The sequence below is a fragment of the Plasmodium inui genome, assembly GCF_000524495.1.
Source record: "Plasmodium inui San Antonio 1 unplaced genomic scaffold supercont1.189, whole genome shotgun sequence".
Taxonomy (NCBI): domain Eukaryota; phylum Apicomplexa; class Aconoidasida; order Haemosporida; family Plasmodiidae; genus Plasmodium; species Plasmodium inui.
The window spans coordinates 8,011-8,254 of record NW_008482023.1 but is presented as its reverse complement, the minus strand read 5'-3'; positions in this window follow the sequence as shown (position 1 = coordinate 8,254).

Below are 244 nucleotides of genomic sequence, written 5' to 3'. Positions count from 1 at the left end.
AACTTGGAGGAAGAAAAACTGGATAGATCTGAAATGCTACAGGGGAATATCATTAGAGATGGAATCCATGCTTATAAAATAGATGACTTCCTACAAAGCATTCATCGCTTACGTGAAGGAGCTGTAAACTTAGAAGATCCTTTATTTAAATTATACCAATCTATACAGAAAGATTCAGAAGACTGTACAACTGAAATGTCATGGAACGTTGATTCAGCATATAAGGCTGCATTATCTCCAGATA